This window comes from Somniosus microcephalus, chromosome 4 (genome assembly GCF_052327205.1).
Source record: "Somniosus microcephalus isolate GS21.2 chromosome 4, FLI_Smic_1.0, whole genome shotgun sequence".
Lineage (NCBI taxonomy): Eukaryota > Metazoa > Chordata > Chondrichthyes > Squaliformes > Somniosidae > Somniosus > Somniosus microcephalus.
The window spans coordinates 41,298,067-41,304,901 of NC_140990.1; the positions used below are offsets into that span (position 1 = coordinate 41,298,067).

A 6,835-nucleotide genomic window follows, 5' to 3' on the forward strand; every position below is an offset into this window, starting at 1 on the left:
TTGTTTTTCAGCGCCACGTCCTTTTCTACTATGAGTGAAAATTGTAAGGACAGTTTTTCACGCTCTGCTGGTGTTGAGCTCTTGTTATCGAGGATCCGCCCTACATCTCACCCTGGAGGCTTTGAACCCGCTCCCCCGCTCTGCTCCCGGGGACTTTAAGCGAACGAGCGGTAAATTGCTGAAAAGCGCCGATGCGCCGCTCCCTCCATTCTCCTTCATTGCAAATCCAAAATCTGAAGATTATGAATCTTTAAAGAATTAATTACTGGCAGAAATAAGGTCTGAAATCAACAGATAGAACTTAAAGACATTTTAGATACAAACAACAAAAGGGGTCAGTGTTCGAAACGCTGCTTAAATTACAGGGAGAGTTTATTCTTTAAGTCTGTTCAATTGTTTGTTCAGTAACAGCAGATATCATCGTTCTAATATCACGCATCTATAAATCACTCCAATAAATTACGGAATCGTTATTTCACTGAATCGTTAGGGAAAGCTCACTGGAGTCGTGATTACCAGTATCCTGAAGGTAAGGCGAACCAAATTCTAGAGAACGAATTGACCCCGGAATAAAATAATCCCGTTAGCAACCCTCTGCTTCCCGGTTACAATAAACAGACAAGGGTTCAATCCCACCGGTCTCTAAAAGCAGAACCATGTAGCTATGTAGCTCGGGGTGTTTCCATTCACTGACAGCCAGCTCACCACCTACCGGTCTCACAGCACCACTGGGGCCACTAGGAAGTGAGGTGAGAGCATCCTGAGACACGACAGCAGTTTATTGAGGGCGGGGATTAGAACGGGTGTCTTCAAATATCCAACACTCTCTTTTACAGAGCGGACAGCGACAATGCGGCTACTCAGCATCTGGGTTGTGTGGGGGGCATTTCTGACAGGTAATTGTGGACCAAACACATTTCAGCTTTTCTCTCATTTCTAACATGTTTTGAATCTGAATTTTAAACACCCGCCGGTCTGATCTTTTCCTGTTTGAACATGTTTTTCAGACCTGAGTCTTGGAGATTCTGTCACTCAGCCGCTGTCCTCAGGAGTTAAGACAGAAGGAGAAGCGGTGACTTTAAACTGTACCTATGATACTACACAGAGCAGCTATTATTTATACTGGTACCGGCAACACCCAGACACACAGCCCGTGTATATACTGAGGAAATACTCGGGCGGTGCTGAAGATAAAGCAGAATTTGCTAAAACCCGTTTCTCTGCTGAGCTACAGACCCCGACTAAATTCACCAGTTTAACCATCTCGGGGCTACAGCTGACTGACGCTGCCGTGTATTACTGCGCCCTGAGACTCACAGTGATGGAAAGCAGTCACAGCCCTGTACAAAAACTGCCATTGGACTGTAGGGCGGAGCTCCTGTCTGTTGGGGTTGTGTAGAATCACGGGCAGATGCAGCCACAATGTGCAGCGCGCTGTCAGGCGCCCAAACACACACCGAGAGGAAACCAGATTAACCTCAGATCAAACTGTCACCCAACTGTTTCCAGGAGCGGCCGAGAAAACAAACTGCAGAATCCAATCGGCCCGAAAGATCGATCACAGAATGAACCGACCGGTTAAACTGTCCTTTCTGCTTCTGATCAGCTGTTTTCCCTTAAAGTTATGGATCGAGTACTAAAAGGTGTCAGTTAAATAATATTAACACTTTAGTTTGAACACGACATGATTGGACTAATCCTTACCGACAATAAGCACCCCAAACACAACCCAGGCACTGAATAGCCGCATCCACATCAATGGGGCGGAAGTGGAAAGGGTGGCCAGCTTTAAGTTCCTCGGAGTCCACATCACGGAAGACCTCTCCTGGTCCCTCAACACCTCCTCTCTGGTGAAGAAGGCCCAGCAGCGCCTATATTTCTTGAGGAGGCTGAAGGGATGTAATCTGTCACCCCCGATCCTCTCTAACTTCTACCGCTGCATTATAGAGAGCATCCTGACAAACTGTATCACGTTATGGTACGGCAGCTGTAGCTCCCTTGACCGGAAAGCCCTGCAGCGGGTAGTCAAAACTGCCCAACGCATTACCGGCACCCGGCTACCAACCATAGAACATATATATCAGAAACGCTGCCTACGGAGGGCACGGTCCATCATCAAAGACCCTACCCACCCCAGTCACAGTCTATTCGCCCTCCTACCATCTGGAAGACGCTACAGATGCATTCGCACCCGTACGACCAGACTTAGGAACAGCTTCTTTCCCAGGGCTGTCATCCTACTGAACTCCACAAATAAACACTAAAGCCTGCACATCTGCCGATGCACTTTATTATGGTCATATTTATGCTAATATATATGTACAAATGTATGTTGAAATGTTAAGTGTCCTAATCCAAATTGTACACTCTCGGGAGCCGCAAGCCTACATTTCGTTGTACTGCACTTGTGCACTAACAATGACAATAAAAGTTGATTTGATTTGATTTTTTTTGATTTGAGTCCGAACCAGTCGCTCCCGTTAAAAGCCCGATCCCGGACCGGAATTGACCTCGTCAGTGGTTCCTATTGGTTCAAGGTCACTCCCCAGTGATGTCTGGGTTTCTTTTTACATTCACTCCGATAATACGAACCAGGTACTGTGCGGTCTGCCCGGGGTGCTGACTGTACCAGAACACATAAGTTCTACTGTCGCTTGATTTCAAGGTGCAGGTTAGAGTGACGTTATTTTCCTCTTCAACCGTCATTTCAGGGACCGGCTGTTCCACTGTGTCTTGGTGGCTCCATTCTAGCATGAAATAATAGCAATACTCACCACCATCATCATCATCTCAATCAACATATTCATCGTCATTTCACCAATAATAACATCGGGGTTACAGGAGTCAGGGGGAGAATTCATTTTTACTGGGAAAGAAATACTTACTGAGAAGTGATATAATGATGAGGAGCGGTGCGATACGGTTCTGCATGATTTCCCTGAGTCTGTAACTCTGCAGTCCGGAAAAGACTTTGTCGGAGCAGAAATAAAGAACCCCACCAACTGCACTGCTGATCCAACCAATGCCAAACAAGGAACAGAGGCCGCAATCTCTCCAATAACACGGGGCTGGCAAGGCGGGTCAAAGCGAGAGCAGCAAACGGAAGCTGTGGGTGGGGCTGCGAATTCAGGGCTCTGTGTAACCGCAGAAAGTGCGCGGTGTCGCTCAGCTGCACTCGGAGCTGATGGAACGGAAAGGGCGATGGTTGGGTCTCGAGAAGCCTGTGGTAAACCTGCTACTGCTCACTGAGACAGTGACTGGGACCAAATAGAGTGAGACGGAAATGAAGGAAGTATAAGAAATACAGTGTTTAATCAGCTATAATATAGGTTTTTGAGACACAATATCTGACTCACGTGTTTTTATATATGATCAACAAATGCTAATTCCCCTCAATCACCTCATACTAAATCGATATAACAGAATCCGCCAGCAGAGGGAACCAAACTGAAGCAGCGGGCTGAGAAAGTCACGTGATGCAAACGCCAAAGCCAATCGGTAGTCTGAGTGACGTCATAACGAAGTCAGCCCCCTGCGGTGTGCGGGTGGAACAATGAGCTGAACAGCCCGGATTACCGCTCTCCTCAATCTCTGCCTCATTCCAGTCCAATTCATTGCGACGGATCGAGTCACTCGTGTTGCTAATAATACTTGCGGCTGTGTTCGACAGTAAGTACTGGATGATATAAAATAACACACGTTAACCGATTGATGCAAAGATCTTGTGTAAGGATTTAATGCAATTACTCATGAGAAATATCCACATGATGGGCAGCTGGGTAGATGGGAGGCTAGAGACACAAGTTTAGATCGATCCAGTTTAACCGTCTGCTGTTTTGTTCCCTATCTTCACAGGCGGACTATGTGCAGATCCAGCAACACAGTCTCTGGTGACAATCGCCGTGTCAGAAGAGAGTTCGGTGCAGTTAGATTCCGAATATACAGCCCCGAATATTTACACTATGCAATGGTACCGACAGAAACCGGCACAGCATCCAAGCTGGATAATTAGCAAACTAGTAGCACATAAGGGTGAAGAAGTCTCAGGAGAATATCTGGCGGATTCCAACACATCTAGAAAGCACGGTTACTTCAATATAAGTGGCTTGAGTGTGGAGGACGGGGCGGTCTATTACTGTGCAGTGAGGCATAGCGTCAGATACAAGCAAAGGCCCCGTACACAAACCTCAGCGAGTATTTACAGCTCCATTAAATGTTCTTTGTGTTTGTATCTGTGGTTTACTTTGACCTCAAGCCCACAGAGACCAAAGACTGTCAGGTTTCTGTATCAAAGATGATATGGTTGTCTTTGTCTTTGACCAAATCAGCGGAGAACTGATCAGGGAAATCTGGTGACTTGTCTCCCTGTCCCGAGCTATATCTCGTCAGTAAATATCACGGAGATTACCAGGAATACTAGATGGACCAGTGGAGGTAGGGAAACCTATCGTATGTGGTGAAACTACAGCTGAGTATCAGGGTCTGTTCTTCCACAACCGTTCATTCAGACGGATTCTGGGACACTGAGTCTGCGCCACTCGTTCATGTAACAAAACACAGACTGTCAGTCTGGCAGTAAAGATAACCCACGAAACATTTAAACACAGACTCACTGGGCAGCACGACCATTATTATCAGTAAGGAATATGTGAGCACATGATGCCTGGTTTTGAGTTCGACAGAAAATAGAAGCATTTTTATAATATGTTGACCCTTCTCGTCTGATATTAAAGAGAAAACTGAATTCAGGAGCAGGCTTCACTTACTGGGAGATTGGTGGTGGCTCCCATTGTTAGAAAACACTGAGCGCTCTGATAATGGCACAGCCTGCAGTTGTTGTAAAGTTTGTGCTGATCTTTGCTGCATTGTGTCTCCACCGCACAGAAATAGGTGGTGGTGTCTGTCACTCGAGCGTCGCTAACAGTCAGAGCACTGCGCTTCTCGACTGAACTGAACCGAGCCGGGATCCTGCTCTGATCGCTGGTAGCGGTCGCCAGGTGCTGCACGGTTCGCCTCGGGTATTGTCTGTACCATTGTAGGATCCGTCCTAAGATTGTGGTGGAACAGGTCAACGATGCAGTGTCTCCCTCGGTAACAACCACTGACTCGGGAGACTGCCATACCTCTTCACTGCCAGTGGCACCTGAGAAGAGTATGTAGATATAATCTAATCGAATTAATACAGCGCAGTTGATTATAATTAATACCATGCAATTCAATATAATATAACATAACATAACATATCATAATTAAATATAATACAATACTCTAGAATATAGTATACAATACAATATAACACAATACAATGTAATATAACATAACATAATATAATATTACATAATATAATATAATACAATGTAATAAAATACAATATGTAGCATAACATAATCTAACATAACATAATAATATATCAATAAATATTATGTATCTACGATGTAAAATATTCCCGATAAACAGCGATTGTGATCACACCACTAAGAAATTCAGGGAGATAATCACTAAAGTGAAGCTCCGCTTAATGTCGGATCCTATCGATCTGTGTAAATTGACTGTCGGCAGATCTCGGCCGAGAGAGGCCCCTGACTAAGCTGCAGCTCGCTGACAGCGCCGTGTACTACTGTGCACTGAGGCCCGCAGTGAGAAGGGCCTCGGGACACCTTGTGCAGAAACCGCGTTCTGTGAGATCAGCTCAAAGGAGATACTTTAAACCCAGACACCAGATGGCGCTGACAGAGCGCGGATTCCCACCGCCGGTCACCTTACACCAACCAATACGTACTGACACTTTCTCAACATAAATTAACGTGAAATTGTTTTTTTACATCATATTAATGCTCATTGATGTCATGCAATCCCTTACAGTTTATTAATTTCACAAGTAAGTTTAGTGTTAATGATCAGTGTGCCTGCAGAACCTTGGGATCGTTTGCAGTGTGTTCTATTTCCCAGCGCTAGTCTCAACCCCTGGTTTTAACCCACATCACTGTTGAAGATTTCGGTAATTATTGAATAATATAATAATTCAGCAATTCATGTCGCGAGCCTGCGTGCCCCGTATTTGTAACGAATGTGCAAATGGCGCAACCTTTATAGAGAGGCAGAGTTATATCATATGCGAAGGGGCCATTATTGTTCAATTCAGTTCCTCACAGGTGGATCTCACGTGTGACAACACCGCCCGCGGAAGCCCCGCCCGCGGAAGCCCCGCCCACAGCTTCGGTTTGCTGCTCTCTCTCTGACCCGCCTTGCCTGCCCTGTGTTATTGGAGAGATTGCTGCCTCTGTTCCCTGTTTGTCATTGGTTGGATCAGCTGTGCAGTGGGACGGTGATCTGTATTTCTGCTCCGACAGAGGATTTCCCGGACTGCAGCGTTACAGACTCAGGGAGCATCATGCGGAACCGTCTCACACCGCTCCTCATCATTACATCACTTCTCAGTAAGGATTTCCTCCCCAGTGAAAATCCATTCTCCTCCTGACTGCTGTAACCCAGCTGTGATAACTGGTTAGATGATCCTGAGGATGATGTTGGTGATGATAATGGTGATGTTGATGATATGACTGTTACTATTATTCTATGTTAGAATGGAGCCACCAAGACACAGTGGAACAGCCGATCCCTGAAATGACGGTTGAAGAGGAAAGTAATGTCACACTCACCTGCACCTTGAAAACAGGCGACAGAAGCCCTTATCTGTTCTGGTACAGTCAGCAGCCCGGGCAGCCTCCACAGTACGTGATTCATCTTATGAGAGGGATAGTAAACTGGAACCCCGACTTCACTGACCGATTCTCTTCTACGTACCATCGAACTACCAAGATTACCGAGCAAACGA

The 6,835-nt window shown here is 45.9% G+C and overlaps 1 pseudogene; it reads left to right on the forward strand.

Moving 5' to 3' along the window:
• The first annotated feature begins 850 nt into the window (after positions 1 to 850).
• Positions 851 to 1,582, forward strand: LOC147118713 (T cell receptor alpha variable 38-2/delta variable 8 pseudogene; annotated as a pseudogene).
• Positions 1,583 to 6,835: the final 5,253 nt, after the last annotated feature.